Genomic DNA, 25059 nt, shown 5'->3' on the forward strand with positions numbered 1-25059 from the left:
ATTTCTTATTTAGTTTTGGATAGTATCAGTGGTCACTTAGATGACCTCAGACTCAAGGACAGTTTCCTTTTTCTGCAGTTTATCAGCTGTGCTTATAAGTCGGAAGCTGTTTCATGGGTTGCAAACATATAAATTTTAAATCTGAAGGGATAGGATTATCCTGGTATTTATGTACAGAGACGAGCAGAACTGAAGCTTATGGGCACAACAGACACAAAAAATATTTAAATGAGGAAAAGGAGATGTTTCAGCCAAAAAGCCATTATCCTGGTGTAGCTATTACATAAATGCAAGTACAAACATATAGACCATGGCTTTCCATACAAGATTTAGCAACCAAAATCCTACCTTGAAAATTTCACAAAATAAAGCTACAGAAGACATTCATGGGAGTGAGAAGGAATAGGAATGTAGAGCTTGTCTTCCTGGGAACAGAACAAGGATTCTCCTTCCTCTCTTCTCCCCTGTCCTCCTGCCCTGTGCTGAAGCCTGAGTTCTGCAAGTTGGCAGCTCAAACTTCAGCTGTTTGATGTGTGGGGCCCACAGATCAAACAGCTGAGAATCCCTTGTGCAAGGGATTCTCAGAAACTGCCAGAGTGCATCTCTTAGAGCTCACCATGATTGGCACTAATGTCAAATAGTTAATTGTGCAGCAACATTTCCAGCATTTAGTTCCAGTGTAATTTCTATATTTTGGCTTCTTCTTATTTCCAAGGGATTCTTTTTTATACTATGTACACTCTCATGTGAGTTAAGGTGGCTGGGATGAATATTTCAGAGATGGTGTTTTCAAAAACTAAGAGAAGGTTGAGGTTGGGAATTAAGAGATTTTCTCTTTGCAGATAGTACAGTCCAAGTGCTTGACCATGTTTGAAGAAGTTTTACTGAGGGCATTGGAATCACAGAAAAGGTGGAAAAAGGGAAAAAATTAGTTGCCTAGGGAAACTATTCTGTGCACCTAGATGTAAATGTTCTTTCCTGGTACATTCATTTTTTTTTGTTTACTGGACAGGCTTCCAAGATTATTGTTGGTACCAAGAGAATAATGAAGTGACATTTCAACTTCTAATTTCACAAGGTGCTTCAGCATTGTTACCTTGTCAAAAAGGATTCTAGTCTGCCATCACAACTGATGTTTACCTCAGCAAAAATACTTTTTTAAAAAACTGTAAACTTTAAGCTTTTTATTTCAGAGCTGAATCTTCTTTGGGAAGAATTTTTTTTTTTTAGAATTTAGATATTCCTGTATTTTTGAAAAGAATTACCTGTCTCAAAACAATTTTCATAAGAAATGCTGTCTTCATAACATATGCATTTGGACTATGGTTCCTTCAGTTTCTTCAGAAACCCACAGGATGAACACATCCATTACTGTCCTTGCAAACAAAGTGACGGGGAAGACAAAGTTGTGGCTTCCATTGTAATGTCCAAAACACAATGACCTGAGAGAAAATTTTCTACTCTTGGTAGTTAGGAGCAAACATCACACTCATGACAATTATTCATAATGTATGCACACAAACCAAGGAAAAATCTGCAGAGTCTGTACAGAAAAAAAATCTACATTAACTTCATATCAGATGAGGGGTGGACTAAATAGATAAATATGTGCTCGAGACCAAACTCTTCTAAACACAGATGAATAGATTAAATCCATACTCTAAAGCATATCTGCAAGGTCTTCCTCTTTGATCCTTTGGATACAATTCTATAGCTTATCATGGCAATTAAATAATTTTGAATTGAACCGAATTGAGGAATGAAGGAATTATTGATTGCAAGCCAGCTCCCAGTGTGCAGGTGTCCAAATAAAACCTCACTACAATGTTTTGGCATCATTTCATGTTTTCTTGTGTGAGTATAACCTGCCAACAGAAACCAGCTTATTTCCTCCAGGATTTTGTTTTTAGTTGAAGGAGATTAAAGCAAAGATATATATACAAAAAAAAAAAAAAAAAATCTGCTTTGAGCCACAAAGGTATTATTGGTTTCAATCTGATCTAACTCACATCCCACTTAAATCAGTTGGGTCTTTATATTGTCTTCAGTGTGGTTTGCAGTGTCCATCCTTAGACAGAGCCTCTGACAGTCTAACAATGTTTGTTTTTCAGAGAGATACTCACTGGGACATCCAGACAGGCAGAGTGAAAAGAATATCTGAAATAGCTGCAGAAGGTCAGTTCTGATAAAATAATTAATGGAAATAATATCTTTAGAGAAGCAGGATTTCCAAAGCACTCCCAGATGTGGTCTGACTTTCTCACATGGATGATTGTAACATTAGACATAGATGAAAAGCTTATGGAGTGATTGCTGGCAATATTTCATGGGACTTTAGAAATAATCAGTACATTTACTATTCAGATCTATCAGCCACCATTTCTACTAGTGACAATATCTGTTTACAGAGTGAAAAAAGGTTTTCTAAATTAAAAAAATATAAAACAGTCTTTAGATGCTGCTCCAGAAGGAAACTCAGCTATTCTAAAAGGAGAACTCTGGTAATAATCTGTGATCCTCCTTTGCAATAGAATAATTCTAAAATTAACACTAAATTTAAGTAACATGAAATAACAGCTTAAAGTTCTAATCCATATTTCAACTATAAACAAAAACCGAAATTAAAACCTCAAAATGGTTATGACATGCTTTAAAGGCCCTAAGGAGATGTAACAATGAGCTGCATGAATTTACAGAAATCAAATTAAAAAAAAAAAGATATTCAAGAGTTTGTAGTTGATGGTTGTCAGAAGTTCTGAAGCAGGAATGGGAATTTTCTTACATTAGCATAATTTGGGAAATTCTGCATGGAGACTTCTAAGGATATTTGGCAGTAAACAACCAGCCATCATAGCAGTCTCAAAGGTTAGCACCAAATTCACCAAACACCACTAAGCTACAAACGGCCCTGCTTGAACCAAATCCTCTTCTACTTACTCTTCATTCAGGGTGGAACATTTCCACTGCCTTCAGAGATTATTTAGTGGTTGCTCTGGTGTGAGCACAGAGTTTGAATTGTGCTGTTTTTGAAGGGAAGTCCTGGTTTCACCATCCCTAGACATAATATAGCTGTAGTCCCATGTAGTCTCATAAAATGTTTACATTCTATGGTAACAGCAAGCAGCCTCACAGTGAATGTGCTGCCAACCCCCTATATTCTGCCATCAGCCTTTCAGTTCTGACACACCCAGGCATTTCCTCTTTAAGATACCATCATAGACTTTGGCTCTCTACACTCAAAATAAAAAAAATATCAAGTAGTAAGTAGCATCCCTGCTGTGTTTGCTAAGTCATTTTCAGGCGTCTAATAAATATTCGTTATTTGCACTTGCCATAGCCAGTGTTTCAGGTATCTGAATTGATTTCAAGTAGTCAGTGAGAGGAAGCCAGATATTGGAGCAGAGCCAAAGCACAAACTTTACTGAGAATACCCAGGGAGAAACATTGAAGGGAAACAGGACTGGAGGCCAATGATACTGTACAACATCTCTCTTTTCATCATTACTGATGAGTCCCTGCTTATTGATAAGGCACTTTTTATTTTAAAGCAAAACTTTTGCTTTTAAAAGTGTTAATTCTTCTCAGTTTTTGCACAGCTACAAGTAGACTACCTGATACCTACCTGCTAACAATGCATAATTCAAATCTGTGGTTTCTTAACTGCTCACGCAGTTATCTGACAGCTCATAAACCAAAACTCAAGGCTTGGAGGAAGGCTAGAAGATATTGTGATAGCCTTGGGGTGTCTGAAAGGCAGCTGTCATTGTTTGAGCCTGACTTGAAATTAAGCACTATGCACTGCTCACTGAACTCACCCACAGTGAAGAAACCTGTAATGATCAAGAGATGAGGTTTCTTGAGTTAGACTTGATGTAAAAAGGTTTAGGACAGCCCATCCAAAGGCATTATTTTGCATGTAGTGTGGAGCAGCACTTGCCTGGAGGGGCTGGCAGGAATCCTGACAGAGTTTGCACAAGTTTCAGTTTAATCAATGGAAGCAAAAAGCAACTTGACTAAAAGTTCAGAAGCATTGGAATTATAATTCCTCAATGCTGTTTTGGGCATGACTATACATTTATTTTTATAAACAGCATGGAAAAAAAGATCCAGGAAAACATCAAAGTATCCAAGACCACGTAAAGAAGATACTTGTTTGTTTCAGACAAAGAAGGCAAGCATCTCTAATTATATAGAAGGAATAAAGGAGACAAAGGGAAGCCATATACCTTACTTAATTTAGCAAGTGAATATAAGTTACCTTCCCTTGGGTCATACTGCATTAGTAAGCCAACAAATAGATATTCATTCCTATTTATGCACCTTTTCCTATCCAAGATAAAACCTGCAGAAGATGTTTGCAATCTGAGCTGAATGAGGCAAGCTGTAGGCAAAGCCTGACCAGGCAAAGTCTCTATTCATCACCCCAGAGAAAAAGCATTTTAAAGCAGAAAGTGTGCAACACACAGGCTAGAAGAGGGTAAGGGTAAAACTTGCATTCTCCATTAAGGCAAGTTAGTAAAATTATCTGTATACTCAGATTTTCCTCGCATATTCAGCTTTTCCATTCCAATAACAAAAAACAACAACAACAAAAAAAGATTTTACAGTAAATAAATAATAACCAATTTTGGAGTCTCTTTTCAGTGCACTGTGAGGCATTGTTTGAGAGTAGGTGAAATAAAGCTTGTGGGTTGGGGACACAGATACACAGGACACCTAAGTGCCTACCATAGACACTGTTCTATTAATTGGTGTCTTAACTGCAAAATATAATTTTCTGGTTTTTTGACAAGCAAGATGCTTGCACTGACTACATGATACATTAAGCACCAGAAAGTTTCAAAAGCGTTGGTGACATAGAGAGCTGATGAGAAAGGGTTTGTTGTTCCTGTTCACTCCCAGCCCAGACAAGAGAAGGGTTCATGTTGCCTTGTTGCAATAAATCTGGCTGCCTCAAGTCCCCTGGGAAGCCGGCTGGCAGCAAGGTGCTTCCCAGAGAAAGGCAGGTAAGGAGAGGGGATGCTGCTCTGGGAAGGTTTCCAGAAGAAGGGATGGGGGAATATAAACAGGAGGGGAAAAAGGAATTTTTTAAAACAGAGGCAAATACGATTTGTCATCTTTCTAATGAGAAGAGCAAGGCATGAGGCTGAATTCCCTGAAAATTATGAGTCTGTGGGTTCTCCTAACTTTGTTATTTTAATGGCTTGGATCCTAACCAGACTGCAGTAATGCATTGATACTTCAGAGAAACAGGGAAACAGCCATTTACTTAATGGCTCATGGATTAATTGAGTTCCAGACAGGTCTGGACAGTGGTCAGCAAACTTCCAGTACATCACCTTCCAGCAGTATCTTTTCCTCAACACCTTTAGAAATGGCAGTGTGCAGCTGAAAGCAGGTTTTCCTTCTCTGGGAATTGCAGGAATGCACGGGCATACCATGGGGGGAATGGCAGACAGTAATGAGCAAGAGAGTAAAAAAGGCAATTTATATAATGTGTCATCCTAACTCACAGATGATGTAAAATACTTGGATTCTTTTAAAGATCATTTTACTCTTCTCTAAATCACTTCCTTTATCATATTTCTTTGTGGTTTTTTTCTTTTTTTTTTTTTTTTTAACATCTCAGAGAAACAGCTCAGCTCAGCTCTAAGCTAAGGCATAATGAATTCAGTAACAGCCAAATCATCAGGAAACTACCTCTGACACATAACTTTTCTGGTGTGACAGAAAAAATACAAGATTTTTAGACTAAGCCTGGAAATTATTTTCTATTTTTCCTCACTTTACCATGTATATTCAGTCAGCTATAGTCATATTCCTGCCTATGAACGTGGAGAAACGTAATGAGACACTTATTTAGGACATGCTTTAGCTTTAGTTACTAATGCTGCCTGTACCAATATCAGATTTCTCCCTTACTTACCAATCCTTATGGAAATTGCAGGCACAGTTATAAATTGCTATGCATTCATTTCCTCCTTGACTGCATTGTGTATTGTTACCCTGAGCAGAAGGTGGTATAAAAATGCCCATTTGTATGGGAATATAAAAGCATAAGTAATGTATCTATCATATAATGTAATCACTGTGATCTGTAAGGTTCCACCTGCACAGTTAACACACCTGTGCTAATTACCCTGCTCAACAACAGAAACTAAAGACTTTGTCAGTGTGTTGAAATACAGGCAGACAAATAGCTGTGGAAGAAGAAGAAAAAAAATTAAACTGGGGAGGGAAACTAGCCAGAGAAGCCTCCTTCTTTGTCACTTTTAAAGGTGACAGAAACTCAGGTCGTAAACCCATACTCCAGAGACATGAGAAAGTATCTCAGCACTGGGCATTCCCAGCTGTCCCTGCCTTCATGTCACAGCTGTACCAAGACATTTGTGTGTTTATATGAAAACCAGATAATGGAATGGATTTGTACTTAAAATAACAGCCAAAAAACCCCAAACAAAACAAGGCCAAACATGTATATATATATATATGCACATATATATATATATACACACACACACATATATATATATATATATATATCCTATAAAGACTCCTGTTTATTAAGAACAGGTCTACGCTATATGAACATACTGTGCCCAGTTAAGTCTTGTTTTTCTTCTCACAGCTGACATAGGAGCACAAGGTCAGGTTCTGCTTTTGCCAGTATTTGGGTCACTGGGCACAAACCTGACTGTGTGTTCTGATCCAGACCAAATCCATGCCACAGCCTGACCTGATGTTGTGACTGAAAACATGGCTTAACCTTAGAATGGAGGAAAACTTGAGAGAGGAAGAGAATGTTCACTTCTAAATACCCCAGAGATAGTCAGTGATGAGCAACATGTGCTTGGGGGGGATCATTTAGATTTTTTTAAGCCTTCATTATCTTGCCCAGGAGAGCTGATTGCACTGCTACCTCTTTGGACTCTGCAGAGTATAAAAAGGCATCATATAGGAAAGTTAACTGCTTATGGGATAGAGACTTTTAATGTTGACAGCCCTGATGAATCCTAAACTGAGAAAAACATTTTAAATTCAGCCCAGAGTACTGGGTTTCTGAGTGTACTTTCAGAATCATCATGACTTTTAACCCATAAACAACAGCAACTTCCACATTCAAGAATTACAGAGGAGACTTTTATTTTTGTATTAGAGACAGATGGAAAGAGATGAGCCAGTTCCAAATCACAAGCACACTCTCTTGCTTATCTGTAATATCTCTTTAGCAAGGCAAAGATACCTTTGCCAGAGACAGGTGTTGTGCTAAAATGCACAACTGTTCTTTTTATTTACTTGTACATCTGCTAATGCCTTTGGTGCCAGATTTGAATGTACAAATGCAAAATTCAGAGGTTTTAATTATTATTGTCCCCATGTTTGAAAAGCAGGTTTTTCATAAGGTCACATATTCTTGACATGAACCATGGATAGGCACCTGAGGCAGGGACTGGGAAGGTGCTCAAAAGATATATTGCTGTGGAAAGATTCACTGGAGATATGGAAGAGCATCTGTATCCAGGGGAGATATGCACTGGGGAGCTGCTGTTTTTTCATTCCCCTCAGGACTGGAATGGACCAGCTCAAAATGCCCACTCCTTCTCTATTCAAAACGTACTCATTTAGTAAGTAGCAAACAGAAATGAGGGAATTCACATGTTCCCTGCTTGGATCTCGGGAATTGTGCAGGGATTGTTCACATCTGTTGGGAATCAAGGTGCTTTGATAATATATTTATCCCACTCATTTTAATGGCTTCAGGTCATTGTCTGCCACTGAGTCAGAGATGTCTCAGACTTTGCAGAAACTCAGGTTCATCATCTTCATGTCTCAAACCTTCCTTCCTCTTATCCTCTCATATTTTGCCTTTGCCTGGTACAGTAAAGCTTCAGTAATCCTGTATGTCTCACATTTGGAGGGACAAGATGGCAGATGGTGGTGGGACATAGAAAAAAAGGAAGAAATATTTTAAATCCTCTTTATTCCTCTCTAAAGGAAGCACAGGACTTCCCTAACTGAAGAATTAGAACAGAAGTTTTCTGAAACACAGAAAGAAACAGTGTGATATGGAACTTCTAAGCTCTGAAGAATTGTTTTCCTCATGGGGCTTCTTTGCAAAGGAACACAAAGCAAATTTCATATTGTCAACTCAAACTCCAACTAAAAGCTTTTCAAAATCTTCCTGTTTTGGAAAAAGCCTTTCTAAGTCCCAGAGGAACTAAAGGAAGCTCATGAAAAGTAAGGGTTTGCAACTTTTTAGTCTGAGATTTTATGAAGAGCGTGGAAAGATGGGCAGCAGCTTTACCCTTTTCTTCTAAATCCTTGGCTGATCAGAGGAGAATTACTTTGACCTGCCTCATCCCTCTGAATGTTCGTTTTGCCTTTTTTGGTTTTTTTTTCAATATAATGAGAATTATCTGCTTCAGAAATATTAAGGCTGCACCAAGGAAAATATTTTTTTTTCTTTATGTCTGTTGAAGTCTCTTACCAAAGGCCAAATATGCAGATTGTTGGTGAAATGTGGTTGCCAACATTTTAAACATTTGCAACAAATCCTGCAGTTCCTCTGGCTTATTTAGAAATGTGATTAAATAAAGGTGAGAACAACTAAGGACTTCAAGTTTTCACCTAGCAAATGTTTCTGCTGCATCATTTTCCATTTGGACTCAGCAAGGGCAAAATTGCCTATTGATTAGTAGATATCCACTATAGAGGATTCAATAGGTGCTTTTGCATATGCTGAGTCCTAAAGGCAGAAAACTGAGCTAACAAAAAAAAAGTTAACACTGCCTTTCCCTACAGAGCCCTCCACAGCTTTCCCCAGAGAAATTGCTTTCTGAATATTGAACAACTCTGAATTCCACCAGGGAAAAAAGTACCCAAGATAGACACATTATAAATTATATGGAATTATTAGCAAAAGTTGTGAGATTGCGGGTTATTTGTCTTGCAACACCTTTTTGTGACCTCAGCTAGTATCAGGTATCACTGGACTAAGCAATATTTTGGAAAGAAAAGGAGAATTATGGCCTTCAATTACTTTAAAATAAAAGGGACAAGACAGGAAACAAGATGACTACAAGAACTCTCCTTTACCACCCCTTAAAGACAGGGTGCTGAAATGATGGGCTAGAGAGTAACTTGATTTAGACTACAGGGAAAAAAATGGAAAATATTAAAAAACCCAAAAGGTTGGTCCTGCATGTAAAAAGATTTTTTTTTTCACTCCCATTGCAAAGTAAATATCAAGAAATACAGGGAATAAAAGAAAAAGGTGTTTCAGACAGTCCCTAAAGAGTCTAGAATGGCATTAATAAATTTAAATATATATAGTTTATATTGGTTGAATTTAGTTACCACTTTTCAGTTCACAAATATTCTATATTTGAGAGCTGCATAATAATGTATTTTTAAAAAACTTGCCATGAATCAGTTGATCACTGGTCATTTTGTGAAAAAGACACTGAGGATATGAAATTTGAAAAATGAATTCACTAATCTGTAGTTTATTTTAGTTTTTCCTTCCTTTGACTGTGACATGAAGCATACTTGGAAGTTGTGATTTGTGTCCAAAACTATGTCAGAACCTGCTGTTGGAAATACCAGCCATGATCCAAATCCTTTCTAGTTTGTTAGAGAAACACAAAGCTACTTAAATAACCCCTGACCTAAGCAAGTAGGACATAACTGCAGCAGGACATCCCTTTTCATGTAATTACTTCTTGGGTTTGTGTTTTCCCTTTTTTTCAAACTTTTAATTTTGTTTAAAAGGTTTTATCCTGTCAGAAAACTTTTTTTTTTTTTTCATTTTGTTCTCATACAGCAATCAAACTAGACATTTCCAGTGTAGTCACCTGCTTGACTAGGTAAAATACAAACATGGGATAACAGCCTAGGAAAAAGAAAACCCTGGCCACATTCACTGTCTCCTTTTATAGGCTTCAGAGATCCTTAGTTTTTAATCACAAATGCATTCAATTTGATGGTGATGATGCTCTAGGATACTACAGAGATTTTTGGAAACCATCAGCAAAAATTAATCCCAGGAAAACAAGGTGAAATGCATACATTATGCAAAATATAAAATGAGAGAGAAAGGGCATGAGGTGAGAGAAATGAGCATGGGATGGGAAATGAGCTGGGGAAAAAGGAGAAAGGCAGATGAGTGAGAAGTGAGGGAAGAGAACCAAGAGCTTATCCCTGACAACAAAGAGAAGCAGATGGAGAAGCTGTGTTTTAACTGTCCACATCTCTGTGGGGAGACTTCTGAGATGGGTTGGCAAAATGATAACCATATACTAATCAATTGCAATAAATGAAGAATCTATTTCGATTACATCAATTTCTTTCCACAGCCCTGTACTCTTGTAGCTTCAATGTATGGATATTTGTCTCTCTTGTAGAAAATAAAATGTTTATAAAACAGAGAGCAGGTTGTTGTTAATCCCTTAATGGAGATAGATGCTTTATTTTAATCATTCAGAATTTCTACAGGCCTCATGAGTGTCTTAGAATAAAAAAAAAATTATGTGAAGCATTTCATAACCACTCCCTGTCTACTATTGATAGAAATGAAGGCTTTAGGAGAGTTGTTAATGTCTCTAACACAAAATTGCAGTCTTTACACAGGGAAAAGGAAGATAACTATAGCTCAAGCCATCAGACACTAAATTGTTTTACAGCACACCTGGAAGGACATGATAATTTCATTTTATTCTGGTAATTACATGCGGATCTTTTCTTTACATTGTTTTATTTTTAGGATCTTAACTAAAACTCCTCCCTTTGTGGAGTGGATCCTTTCAAAGGCAGGATTCTTCAGTCTTAAAAATAGTTGAAATCTACACAGATTTCATTAAAATCATCGACTTCCTCTTTATTTCTTTCCTACTCTTTTAAGTAGCCCTTATAGTTCGTGGCCTTTCGTTGCTTGCATGATGTGTCTGCAATGTAGGCAGGAGACTGTAACATCTAGAACACAGGGGATCAATCAGCATGGCAGATCCTTGATTGTTCTCAAAACCAGAAAAAATGTAATCAGTGCATGTCTCTTAGTATTTGCTAGGCAAAAGGGATGGAAATGTTTGATGGCACTCATCTTGCAAAGTTGTCTGCCCCAGGCAGCCCATGGAGGTAATCATACATGCACGCAGGTAAGAAATAAAATAAAGTGGGGAAAGACAACAACTACTGATGGTTACACACTATAAAGGCAGAGGGAATTTGTCAATTTGTAGACCCTTGTGTGCGAATTACACTTCCTTTACAGGGCTGCTAAATTCCAGCCTTAGTGCTTCCTTGCAAGACGTGACAAGAGAGCAGAGAGCAAATATTTCATTTAGTGATAGCAGAAGTCATAAAAAACTTCAGGGAGACTGAAACGATAATGGTGACTTGACTCCACAGGGAGGAGACAGGAAAGAAGAACACAGTGTGCACTATGCAGAAGAAATTCTCTCATGAAAAACCCAGGGAGCTGGAAACAGAAGGAGATAAAGTATATTTCTGAAGTCAGAATTGCCTGTGTGTTGGTGCTTTTAGTCAGTCTGTCTTGTTCCCCACACTGACAGACTCAATATTCATTCTCAGAGAACCACTGTAGTGAGTACCCTGGTCACGCATGCACAGAAAATGTGAACATTTAGTGCACAGACCATGCTGGGAAAAAAAAAGAGAAAGAGGAAATATAGATGGGTAAGTGGTATTTCCATCTTTAATACTCCTCTGAGGAAAGTTTCTGTGCCTCTTAGATAACAAGGAAGCTTCAAAATGGGGAGTGTTTTATTTGAGGGAATATTAGCTTCAGTTTTTGGCTAAAATTACATTGGGTACCTAAATAATATCAGGCACTATCTGTGCATTATTCCAGAAAGCTTCTGTAGAACCAAAAAACCCCTTTTGATGTGTTAACTTCTGATAAGCACAGGTAAATGTGAATCACTCTGCATAACCACAACTTACACAGGTCATATTACAGAGAAATAATTGTTTCTGACTTCCAAATATGCGAATCCAAGAATCTTCCCATTTTTCAATTGCTGTAACAACACTGATGTCCAGGTACCTATGGCCCCTGTAGCTCATCAGGTCTGATAGCTTGCACATATTATATAGTCAGTTTTCATCGGTGAAAGTCCATTACAAATGTTAAGAGAAAGTGTTTCTCCAGTAATCTAGAGAATACATACTACAGTATTATTATTTGTAAAAATATTTACAGCTTCACTCTCATATTCAATATTGAGCATTTAAAAGTAAGCAGAGTCTTGGATTTGGGTATTTTCTCTATATTTGCTAAATAAAATCCTGGAAAATTGAAAATCAGAGTTTAAAGTCTCAAGTCCTGTCCTCAGTTTCCTATTTGTGCTTCCCTTATGAACTTCTTCTTTAACACAGAAGAATCGCTACAGTGAATATCTTAAGCATGTGAAGACAACAATAAGAATCTAACCCAGCACATATGAGTTTGTGTTGACATCCAAATTCTTACATAATATTACATTATTTGTTATTTGTGTTTGGTTGTCTGTCTCCCTTCCTTAATAATCCAGCATAAGAAAAAAATGCAAATTCAGACACAGTGAAGCTCTTCAAGTAATTTCTGTTCAGCAGTGGTGTATGAATACTGAGATGTTAATTTTCCAACATATGATGCACTACAGGACATTTTCCTTGCCTAACCAAGTAGTGTGAACTAACATTTGAATGCCTCTAAGATGTTATAAGGATAGATATAAAATTTTCTAATGGGGTGAACTGAGAGATCATTAAAGATATGGATGGAAATACAGAGAAAATAATGAGAAAGGGAAGGGGTAATGAGATAGAAAAGAATATGGCAAGAACTACCAGGTTGATGAGAAAGGAGAGTGGAGATTCAAACATAAGTTATGCTCAGAGGACTACAAGTGGCTATGAACCAAATGAATTTGATGCTAAATTCAGAAGGAAGCAGTAGTGTGGAGATACTGTGATATAGCCTAGGAAGGATTTCCAAAAGATTAGCAGTCACCACTTTGGTGATAGAGTGGAAAGTACTTAGAAAGAGAGGCTACTCCATATACTTTATTCTCTTAAAGCACCATTCCACTGAAAAGCAGGACAATTCCATCTTTCCCAGACTACTGGTGATGATTTCCATAAACTCCCTAGTGCTTCAGTGTAAAAGCCTATTATTAATATTAATAATAGGGCACCACCTCCAAAAAGTTCCTGAAAGGTGTTCCTTTCCCTTTTAAACATGGCACCTGGACCTTGCCAGGTGTGAAGATCAAGTGTTTCGTTCTGGGCTTTTTGCTGTCAAGATTCTAAATTGGTTTTGGAGCTGAGTTAGGTATAAACTGATACAAAGAGAAAGTGCTTTGTGGGATTTGCTGTAAGTCTTGTCTACTGTGGGAATTAGGAGGATTAGGTAGAAGTAACTGTGATGAAAGATGTATGAGAGATTATTTTAGTGGGATCTGAAGAGGGATGTGCTTTCAGCTATGTTGCAGTGAAACAACTGACTGAATATAGTGACTTGATTTATGAGCTATAGCTAAAGTAAGACCCATAGAGAAGAAAAAGAGGGGTTTTTTTTCAGTCCAGGTGGCAAGGATATGAATGTTGGTACTGACAGCTAAGTGTAAATGTTTTAACAAAAATAAGCTCAAGTGAATGGCCTTTGTGCCTTTCTGGACCTGGACCATTCTCACATGGTTAGTGAGTCCTTACAGTCTTTGCTTTATGTTGTTTGCAATGAATTCATCTGTGCAGAATGATGGAATCTTCTTCAAGTTCCCTCAAACAGAAGCATCTTGAAAGTAATGATTGTATTAATCCCTCAAGTGCTTTCTCTCCCTCTTGCTGTCATTCCATTAAATGAAGAGGCCACATGACATCTCTGTACCTGATGTCTCTGTGGAGTATGTAAATGTTCTGTTAGAGCCAAATCAGGACTTCTCATCTGCAAATTAAGAGCACACTGAAAGTTGCTTAGATAAAATTGTATTATTCATTCTCAAAGCAACTATTTCTTCAAAATCTCTATTCCTCAGAAAAGAAAAAAAGGGAATGAAATTTTAAAATAGAAATCATTTAGGAAAAGTTTGCACTGGATTTTTTTAAGCATTGAGGGTAAAGACTTATGGAAAACATTGTGTTCAAGACCCCAGAGAATATTTCTGCTGTTGTCAGAGAGATTTGCAATATGTTACAATAACAGATTTTTATTAAAGCATTTAACTCCATTGCATAGCAAAAGATGATCTGTGACCCCATTGAATGTATCACCTAAGCAAATAGAGTGAGGCTATACTCCCTTTTAGACAAGAAGGAACAAAGTTGAGGACAGATTCAAGATACAACTTTTAAAAGGAGCAAATGGGATGAGGATGCCCCAGTCACAGATGATTTCTGATGACTTGGGTGCAGAACCTGTCCCTCCCATAGCTTTATCTGTGCCTGTAATTGGAGCCTGTCATACCCTTCCTGTTGCCCAAAATGATCGAAGTGTGCTGCAAAAGCATGTGAACATGCTGACAGTCATTCTATTTGATTTGATTTCATCTATTGAAATCAACCTTTGATTTCAATATAACAGAAATCAACAATAAAACACGGGGGATATGACTAAAAAGTGTATGAGAGAAGAACAACAAATATCAAGATACAGTCCCCAGCTTCCTTCTTTCAAAGTGGACTACTGTGTTTGGATGATGGACAGTAGGGGATCTAAAGTGTGCTGTTTGGTTTTATTATTTTTCCTGTGAAATCCTAACTTGCTGAAAGTTATATAAACCTGTGTCTTCTGACCTTAATTAAAAGACACATCCATTTGTCAGCTAATGAAGTTTTTTCACCTTTTTTAGTAAGAATTCTTAATGTATCAGGTAATAAAATGATTTTGACTTGAATGCTAAACTACTTATTTCTTGGTGAAGTATACATACCATGAAGGTCACAGACTGACCTGGACAACAAAGATGGGAAACTCTTAGTGCAGCTGTTCATCATTTATATTCCTTGTAACACTGTGAGGAATCTTTGGTTCTAAACCTGCTTTATGTAATCTGGCTACTCATCTAGAGAATGCTAGTTGTCCTAAGGCTGGTATAAATGACAGTGGAAAGATATTTACCTAGATGGAAGTTCCATCCAAGTCAAAAATTATTTGGGATTTTTAAAATGCTTGGGTCTGTATCATCACTGTATACATCCTTTAAAAATGGAAAGCCGGTGTTACCTGCTTTTTATTAATAGTCAGAAATAACTTATTCTTAAACCAAACTACTTAAAATGTGCTGAAAATACATATGACTTGTGTTGCACAGTGGACTTTGGAGACCATATTTCTAGTGATCAGATTTTAGGGTTTTGAGGCTTAATTAAAATCTTCATGTGTTTCTTCTAGTGGACAAAGCCACTTCACCTTCTCCATGGAATTTATCATCTTTTGTTGTGTTTCCCTGAGTACTTCATCTACCCATTGACCAAAATAGAGCAGGTTCCGGAACACAGAGTCATGCTAAAAGAGAGAGAAAATAAAAAGTCTGTGTCCACAGCATTACTATAAAAAGTTGTGAGGATAGAGAGATTTAGTTCTGTACTAGGACATCTTTTCTTGTGGAAATAATTAAAAGAAAGGAGAGACATTTTTTATAGTTTGAAAAACACTCTGCTGGATGCTTTTAATTCCTCTGTGTTTAGGATCTTTCTGCTTGTCCCCTAAACTGGAAACTTCATTTTTCATTCAAGATAGTTATGTTGCAATGCCAGGAATATGAAGAACTAATATTCTTCTATGTAATTTTTGTTTGATTTTTTTTTCCTATTCAAACTCTGGATGAATTTCAACAACTCCCACTGTCTTCTCAGGTTCCTGGATTTTACATCTGTGGACTTAACTTCCTGCATCAAGTGCTTTGAGATCTATGCAAGAAAACAATGTGCAAGATCTAGTTGTCATGATTGCAAAAATCCAAGTACAATTACTTTCAGGGGCTATGAGCTATAACCAAGTATAAAGAGCTCAAGGGCCTACCAAATGCCAACAGAAATGGAAAAATTGCAGTAAGCATCTTGAATTGAAAAATTACTTTTGTCAGGATGTTTACTGGTATTCTTCCAGTAGAATAATGCAGCCATACTGTTTACAGGGTCTGTGGGTTCAGGTGGCGAAATAAGTGTCCTCTCTGCCTTTTAATTTTCACTCAACATTAGCAAAACATAGTGTGCAAAGAGCATGTCCAGCAGTGGCCCTGCTCTTTTGTACACTTTCTTTCTCTTCTAAGATTTTTTTTATGGATATTGGACTGCTGCCTTTGGCCATGGCAAGAATAACCAATACATTAAAAAAGAGATTTTTTTTTACAAGGTTATTGAATTGGCATTGAACACAGGCATATTTCTAGGTGATATATGAAGAAGACAACATTGAAGATAGAACTGAAGGAGTAGATGATCAGACTTTATTTTTGGGGATGGAGGAGAAAGAGGAATTCCTCCACATCCAGTTTAGTATTTGTTTTATAGAATAATCCATGCTCTTTAACATGACCCCCTACAAAAGGTGATGATTATGAGAGAACCTTTCCTGAGGGATAACACAGAATTTTTTTTTTTTTTTTAATTGAAGAGGATTTCAACAAGAAAGGTTTTTCTTCCTCTGTATTCAAGTACAGTCATTTTCTAGAGTCCACACAATCCTATCCTCTTTGAACAAAGCCAGTGTGAGCTTTTGGAGTGCTTGTGTCTTAAAGAGCCTGTAATATTAAGCCATCCTAAGAACCTTGGGACAACTGGTCAAGGATTTGAAACAAAAGTTGTGTTCCCTTCTGTCCTGCCAGTTGTAGGGAATGATGAGGCAAGCAACCAGAAAATCATGCAGACGAAAATCTGGTTTCAAGCCTGGTATTTTAAGAAGATATTTTTGGGTTTTTGATCATGGGATAGTTTATACAACATAAACTCATTTCAGTTGGAAAACACCATGTTAGAGGAGATAAAATTAGGTCAACAAGGAGTAGTATTAACCAACTTCGTATGTCCTGACCCCCTTCCCAGTTGTGCATGTTTTATGGAGTCCAGAGTCTACAGTGAGGATTGAAAGCTTATGGCAGAATTTCCCTGTGGGAAAACATCTGCAAAACATCTCTTTAAGGGACAGAATTATATCAGTGTGGGGCTGAATAAAGATAAAATTTAGAAACACTTTAAGGGCTCCTCTTTGTCCAACCTTACTTGTCAGGAAGTCACCATAGGAACAAAAAAAAAAAGCCTGTTTAAGGGAATAAATGGGAAAGTAGCTGGGTCCATTAGCAATACCAGAATATGTACAGGCACTCATGTCCATTGAGATAAGACATTTTAGTAAAGTCTGCTCTAGCAAGTGTATTCATAATGAACAGATAACAGGGACTTAGAGACAGAGAATGTAATCTCAGCATGGAAGAGGCCATGAACTACTGCATAAAAGAGTCATGGAGGGCATGAATAGTGTAAAGCTTGTGAAAGGATTAAACCAGGGAGGTAAGAACCCACTCTTGCCCTGATAGTTCTCTTGTCAGTGTTTCCTCTTGCTATACAACTGGATATATGCAGATGAATTCCTGGTCTTGCTTGGGACCTTCTGATATCACTGTAAGAACACATCAAAATAGGCTCATGCTGAGTAAAATTGTACTGAATAAATAATGTACAGGCATGTACAGGCCATGCAGCAGGATTCACTAGTATCCAGAGAAAACAAATAGCACAGATTCAAGCTCAATGTTGCAGTGAGGATGGTGAATTCAAAAAAAGATCACCTGATGGGAAAAGGGGACCTTGCTAACTTAATTGATGAGACCCATCAGCATTCCAGTTTGAAAGATAAAAGGTTGCTCTATAAGGAGAAGTAGTATCCAGCAGTGGAGAAAAGCAGTTGACTGGAAACAGGTAGGAAACGTAACGTAATTGTCTTCATTTTCTTTTTCAAATCTCCCTACAGAAACTTCTTCTACTGCTTCAGATGAAAAGGGGGTGATAAAAGTGACAGCAGGTTTAAGGTCTGATAAATGTGAAGATCTACTTAAATACAAAATACAAGGAATGTTTCTCCTGTTTAGTAGCCCTGTTTAAAGATAAAATTTAGAAACACTTTAAGGGCTGCTCTTTATCCAACCTTACTTGTCAGAAAGTCACCATGGGAAGAAAAATAAGTCTCCTTAAGGGAATAAATGAGAAAGAAGTTGGGTCCAGTTGGTATACAGTTGAGTTTGTCACCTACCACTTCTATTTATGCCTTCACATTTGTCCTGAAGACACAAATGAAAACTCTCTAGATGCCTGTACAGTACTGACCTGAGTTCAGCTAATACACTTAGCTCAGTGGCTCATCATTTCTTGTTGATGAACTGAAAGCTACTGCACATGTGGGGTTGAGAGGCACTGGGACAAGCAACAAGCATTGCAGATTTGCTGTGCTTTGTTTTCCTTTTCCTCCTCAGCACTGCATCATTGGAAGCAGTGGATGTGTACAAACAAGTGAAGCTGGGCAGAAAACAGATGTTTTCTGCACAATCAGTTCACAAATAATGAGACTGCTCCCATGCATGCTGTTAGCACTGCCCCCCTGCTATTTTCTGTGGAGTATAATGAGAGAGAGAGACAATAGAGAAAAGAAAAATGTAAACTATTCTGTTTCTGCCAAAGTACAAAAAATTCCACTCCAAACAAGGAAGTCTTTCTACAAACTCACAAAGTTTCACCACCCAAAGGGGCAGAATGGGTCAAAGAAGCAAAAAAGCATGTAAAATATTTTGCTCACACCTGCCAAGCAGTTATCACAGCTATAAAGCATCAATATTTTTTTTGGTTTTGTGAAGAACAGTTGGCAAACAGAAGATATTGATCAAATATTGAGCAAATATGTGCATCTAAACTATTCTCCTCTTTCTCCTCAGGTTGAGTTTCAGAACAGATTCTCACTGAGCTCTCCAGCATGACACACATCAGCAGAGCTACAAACTGTGGTGACATTGTAAGGAACATCTGTTACAAGTCCTGGCAACCTCTCCTATTTACTCATAGTTAATTAGTATTAATTCCAAAGGAGGTCTTTCTCTTTTACTTTTTTGTTAAGAATTTTTTTTAATGAGATATTACTTATCACCCTCAAGATATACAAAGATAAATGGATTCTTAAAAATCTATATTGCCTCATCTCATCAGGGGGGGGCTGTAAACAATGAAAATACCTTTGGTGTAATTTCCTGCTGAAGCCTGATGTTTTCACCGAGTGCAGCTGATGACTATACAGCAGACTACTCTTTCAGGCTGAATACAAGAAAAAAGTGTTGCCAATACAAAGTTATTATGCAGATTCCAGGCCCAGACTTTTTTTCTTCTCATGGTAATAAAAGTAGTTGACAAGCTCCTGCCACCAAAGACATTTTCATTTACATTCTTCTGGTCATTTGGAAGGTGATAATAACAACACTTGCGCACATGAATGACATGTTCATCAGAGGACAGGAGGAGAATTATTTCTCTGCAGGACAGAACTTGGAAAAGTGTGAAGGGTGAGGTCTTAGCAGACTCTTGGTAAGTGGATCACTACTGGTGAATTGGCAGATAATTTAACAGGGAGCAGGACAAATAAACTAAGGTTCTACTGGCAAAGAATTACCCTATTGGAATAGGAAGTATTGGTGGCATAGACTACCTTAAAAGAGACTGTAATTTTTATACCAATGAGGTAATCTTTCTCTTTCAGAAAATGTGCTAACACTTTTCCAGAGCCTTCAGCTCTGGAACCCTCAATTTTAGAAAAGCAAAATGTAGAAGACAAATGTTACCTTCTTTAAGTTTTAAAAGAAAGTAAGTCAGTGTGCCAGGCTGACAATTTTTCTGCAACTTTAAAGCCTGAGAAAGAAAAATATCACTTATCTTTGCAGCTAGATATTTCCTTTGGGTATACTGAAGTGGGAAGAGCATAAGGCTATATTGTTTTTTGTGCAAATTTACTGTCTTTAGAATGTAAATTCATGCCAAAAGTGGATGCCTTTGCTTTTCCTCAAAGACAAAGCAGAAGAAACATGAGTAAAATGAGAATCAAGCAGATACATGTAACAGCAAAATGCTTCATGATCCTTTCAGAATTTCCATTTACTAAGAATCAGAATTTTTTAAAAATCAGCTTTTGTGTCACAGAAATAATATTTTAAAACCTAGGGTTCAATAATAATCAAACCTAAGACAGTCTTAGGAGTGTAGCAATTCTGCAGGGCTTTTGGATTACTCCCACAAGCAGGTCCCTTGTCTCTCCAGTCCTTCCTTCCCTAAGATTTGTTGAGCCAACACTGAGTGTAGTTGATAGCAGGGCTTAGGCAGTATTCCAGCCTGCACATTTGCTGCTTCCCCACAGCTAAAGACACCACACAAAGCAGCAAGTGTCAAACCCCAAACATCACTTAAAGGACAGACCAAAACCTGGGAACAAGAACAGACCATCAGTAAAACTTGCCATTTCAGTATTTATGAGGCTGAAAAGCAGCACTTCATGCTTGTAAGCAGACCAAACACAAATTGCTGAATTGCAGCTAGAATGAAGCAGTAATGAGGCTGTGGTTTCAGCTGTGGGACAAGGAGCCACACTCTCCCACGTGCTGGTCACTCATCATGCTCTCATCAGGCTGTAAGTGGTTTGGGGAGAAAAACCAATCTTCATCCTCTTATGCTGGATGAACACAAGTGGCTCTGGCTTGTCTGGCACCAAATTAAAATGCTCTCATTTCATTGTGGAAAGGGCACTGCGCTTGCCCAAAGAAGGAATGTGTTTTATACATACAGCACCAAAGTTGTGGTTTGATTCTTTGTCATCCAAATGAATCTATTTGAACAGGCTCAAATTAGGACTGCATGAAAGGCTACACTGAAAATATTTTTGTCAGAAATAGCTTTGTGCCTTCAAACAAATCCCTATTTGAAAAATAATATGATTTTTGCAGAGTATTTTCACCAGGAGACAATAAGGAAATAATTCTGTTTCCAGCTCCTGATAGGGGTGTGTCATGAACAAATCACAGTGCTTGAAGGAGCAAGGAAAGAGGCACAAGACCTGAGACAAACTTGACTGAAAAGCTGCACTAACTTCAGCTGGACTAACCTCAGTCTTTGCTTCTTGAATGTTCTGTTGCACTTTTTTAAACTTTTGTTGCTATTTGGAAAAAGAAAAAAAAAAGCAATGCCGACATGCTGAAATTTTCTTCAGTATTAATAAGTGTACAGGTTCTTGGGACAAAATGAATAACTTTAAGTGGATTTGCCTCAGGTTGGCTCAAAATGTACTTTCTCCTCCAGATCTCATTTTCCCAGGCACAGACATCTAATGGCTGTGCAGAGGGCAAAGAATAACATCATGAAGGGAGCACCTCTTTACCTTCTCCATGTCCTAGCAGAGAGTGCACCTAAGATTTGTCTCCTTTCCAAAGAGGACATCATCCTCTTGCTTACAGAAATGTCACTGGATTTTCTTTCTTTCTCCAGGAATCCTTGTCCTGAGTCTCAGTTATTTCTACTGGATTTGTGAGGAGTGTCAGAGCCATGCAGTGACCATAAAGGTTAATACAGCAAAGCCTCTGTGGCATCAGCCTCTGAAGTCCCCCTAAGCATGGACTCATTTCAGAGACCTGTTTGCTGTAGCTGCAGAGGTAATGAGGGGCGGACAGGTCAGTCAATCCTACCACGTCCATCCTGAGTGAGAACAGACAAGGCTTGGCTGTGAACAAATAGCACTGACTTTCCCTGTTCCTCAGGTGTCCCAGAGGAGGACCAGAGTTTATGCTACAAACTAATCTCACTGTTAAGTTCTGAGCCAGACGGAGAGGAGCAGATTGCTGGCTCTCCTGCATGCCTCTCTTAGTTTTTCAGACTCAATTGCTAGCCTTTGTACAATAAAGACTATTTGTTCAGATGACCACATCATCCCTCTACTGGTTAATTGACAAAATCTGAGAAGAATGAGAAATTAATACTTTTTGCAACTAGCTAATAATTGGCTCTGTAGAAGGCAGAAACTTAAAAAAAATCCCCTTTATACAATTCTTAATGTTCTGAAAAATTAGATACTTAGTTAGCAGCTATTAGTGTGTAGATAAATGACCACCCTCTTCTCTCTGAGCCTTGCAATCATGCACAAGTACACAATTTACCTCCATGTATGTTCTTAGAGTGAATGTGTAGTGAATAAACTAGGAAACAATCAGTGCTGTTCTTAGTAAGTAATGTAAAGCATTGCCAGAGTGTATGCAATCATTCATTAGTGATTCAAATAGCAAGACTAAACTGTACTTTCATGAAATTTGCTGACAGTGTCACAGTGGGAGATACCAACATTGCTAAGGTTTGGCATATTGTATAAAACAGCACTTGGCATTTTTAATAGAAATGAAGTGAAATGCAACATGCAAGGCTATGTGCAGAAGGGTTTATACCAAGAGCTTCTCCTGCAAGCTGGGCCTCACCAGTGGACCCAAGAGAAGAGAGGAACCTTGGAACTTGGAACTTGGGTTGATGAAAGCCTGACTCTACCCCAGTCTGAGGCAGTACAGAAGAGAGCAGATGCAGCTTGCAAATACTGATGGTAGACAGTGTTTGGTGAGGAAACTTCACAGGGAAAGTGCTGATGGCACAGTGTGGAATGAGTTTGGTCACCTGCCCAGACAGGCTCTGTATGAAGTTTGTGGGATAAGCAGAAGAAAAGTTTTATTCTGTCAGAATAATCATTGAAAGTTCAGAGTTTAACCTTAGACTGGAAGGTGACAAAGGACATGGCTGCTCATTTTAAGTGTAGTGTGTCCTAAAAGCAAAGGGAAAAGGGAGAGTCATTTGAACTAAAGAAATATGCTAGCACAAAACCAGATAAATCACCCACAAGTACAACCAGGTTCCTTTTAAATGGTTGCTAAGGTTGAGGGATGAACTTCAGGAAAAATATTCCTGCATGAGCAGGGCAGGCAAATGCTTTATTCTTTCACAAGTAGAGAGAATAACTCCAGGCTCCAGCTCCAGGAGGGACAGGAATTCTAGACCCAATCCAAAATAGATGACTGAGGTTTCACTTTGGCTCCACACCCTCTCACAACAAGCACTAAACACTGTCTGTGGCAGCAATGGTACCTCTGGATTCACAGTCCTGCTTAGCTGAGCAGTGACTGCAGAGTTTTTTCCAATATAATCTTAATCCAAATAAAAGCATGCATATGACTGAATTTCTCTCCTTTGCAGGAACACATGATATAAAATTTATGCTGATTCTTTGCTTTGATGTCAGTTGTGGAAGAAGCTGCTTTACTTGGTATATCATAACATTAGAATGTGCCTGGTAAAACATCATAATCACAGGTACAAATTAATGAGTGATTTTCAACTACTGGTGCTAACTGACAGCAGTAGACTATTATCTCTTATTGTCTTTGATTCAACACCACAGGGAGCCCTAAACAAGCATTTGCTGCACTGCTTAATTCTGGTCTGACTCTCCATCTGGTCACTGCTGCAACCTAAACAAGCAACACACAGGTGAATATTCAGCTGTGCTTACCTTTACACTTTCTGATGCCCATGATTCTAGTTCAGAATAACTGGTAGCATTTTTGCCTGGAAAAAGCTCTTAATTAGAAGGGCTTTAGTTAATGATTGTTGTGAATGAACAAAGGGCGAATCATGCCTGACAAATTTGGTGGCTTTCTATGAGGGGGTTACAACACTGATGGACAAGGGAAAAGCAATTGAGAGACTTATCTGGACCTAGAGTACATAAATCTTGTGTACCCTCTTTCTATTCACAATCTGTTTTTTTGGGGTAATGTAAAAAACAAAATTTACTTTTCTTAATAAGAATTAAAGGAAGTTGTTCAATAGCAAATAATTGCAAGTTGACAGCTTGAGAATAAGGTTTTTATGGTAGCTTGACCCCAAAATAATACCCTTTCTTTAGCAAGGGTATATAGTCATGCATGAAGCATTTCTGTTTGAAGCAAAATATCAAGAAAACGTACATCTAAAAAGTCTCCTTCAAAAACATTTATTTCTGATCATGAACAACATCTTTGTACTATTTAAATCAGTATCAGGATTTCTGATTTGCTTATATTGCACAATTACTGTTTGAAAACTTTTGGGCTTGGATGACATTCAAGTTGTTTATTCAGTGTGACACTTATTTAGGCAAAGAATTGGACAAAAAGTAGCACTATCTAGTGTATTCCTATTGGACTTCCAGATCCTCTTTTTAAAAATTACCTGAAAATTATATTCTAATCCTTTAAATACTGTGCTTTGTAATGTAAAACTGTGAATTCAGATGGTGTTTCACTATGTCTTCAATGACAAACAGTCATTGACATTCAAACAGACTTGCTTTAGAGATAAATTCAAGGAAAGAAAATAAGAGAAGAATAATCCCATATGGTTTTTCTTCCAAAGTCAGTCCTAAACACATCATCATAAGAAAAAATGGGAAAAGGTACTGCATTGTATAACACTTTGTGGCAGTTACTCTTCAAGGAATGCAGGTCTGTTTTCTTACATGTTCTAATGTAAAAATCTCAAACCCCTGAGCCATTTACCAGTACTATACAGTCCTCATACCTATTAAAATAATTTTGTCTTCTTACATTTAACTTCACAACTTCTATATGACTTACTGCTTACCAAAGAATAGGATTATCTATTTGGATGTTTTCTCTCATTTCTTAGCATGTTAAATTCTTGTTCCAGTCTTTGATTCTGAATAGTTGTTTAGTTATTCCAGAGAGATATTTTGCTTTCTTCCAAAGTTATTTTAAATATAACTTCACTCTCCAAAGGAAATCAGTGTCATATATTGCATTTTATTTCTGTATGAATACAGCAAAAATTAAGCAACCAGCATTGTCCTACTCAATATATTGGATCCCTCTGCAGTTCTTTGAATTTCATTTGGGTTTTTTTTAGTGATAACTGCAATGATGATTTTACTACTGTTATCATTGCAGAGCCAACACAACCACAGAAGGCTGAGCTGGATTCACTTTTGCTTCACACATCATTAATAAA

At 37.7% G+C, this 25059-nt stretch overlaps 1 protein-coding gene across 1 annotated transcript in view; it reads right to left on the reverse strand.

Moving 5' to 3' along the window:
- The window catches only part of LOC144246263 (uncharacterized), a 263343-nt gene that overhangs the window by 11083 nt on the left and 227201 nt on the right, over nt 1-25059 (reverse strand). The gene's annotated exons all lie outside the window — the stretch shown is intronic.

The sequence above is a fragment of the Lonchura striata genome, chromosome 1A, assembly GCF_050655825.1.
Source record: "Lonchura striata isolate lonStrDom1 chromosome 1A, ASM5065582v1, whole genome shotgun sequence".
Lineage (NCBI taxonomy): Eukaryota > Metazoa > Chordata > Aves > Passeriformes > Estrildidae > Lonchura > Lonchura striata.